This window comes from Salvelinus sp. IW2-2015, linkage group LG34 (assembly GCF_002910315.2).
Source record: "Salvelinus sp. IW2-2015 linkage group LG34, ASM291031v2, whole genome shotgun sequence".
In the NCBI taxonomy this organism is placed as follows: domain Eukaryota; kingdom Metazoa; phylum Chordata; class Actinopteri; order Salmoniformes; family Salmonidae; genus Salvelinus; species Salvelinus sp. IW2-2015.
Window position 1 is genome coordinate 629,186 of NC_036873.1, and position 725 is coordinate 629,910.

Below are 725 nucleotides of genomic sequence, written 5' to 3' on the forward strand. Positions count from 1 at the left end.
TGTGGAGTAATTACAAGGTTGTTGAACCATCCTCAGCGTTCTCCTATCAAGCCATTACACTCTGTAACTGCTTTAATGTCACCTTTGGCCTCATGGTAAAATCCCTGAGCAGTTTTCCTCTCAGACAACTGAGTTAGGAAGGACGCCTGTATCTTTGTAGTGACTGTGTGTTTTGATACACATTCATGTAATAACTTAACCACGCTCAAAGGGATATTCTGTCTTTTTTTCCCATTTTTTTTCATCTACCAGAAGGTGCCCTTTTTTGCGAGGCATTGGAAAACCTCCCTGGTCTTTGTGATTGCATCTGTGTGGTGTACAGAGGTGAGTCATTTTTTTTAAACTCATTAAAAATATATTTCCACTTTGACATTATGTGTTATTGTGTGTAGGCTAGTGACAAAAAAATATACATTTAAACCATTTTTAAATTCAGGCTGTAACACAACAAAATGTGGTAAACGTCCAGGGGTGTGAATACTTTCTGAAGGAATTTAAGGAGGCATCATGAATTTCGGCAGCACCATCAACATGAAACTACGAGAGAGAAGTAGTATAGTATAGAGCGAGAGAGATTGAGAAACTATTTCTCACAGATCCAGTAACTGTAAATGAACCGATAGTCATGCCATGTTCCTTGGCCTGATGACGTGTGAGTTAACAACACAAAGTCCTCCATCACCACCGTAGGCTGTACCTCCCCCAATAATCTGCAGTAGAAACAA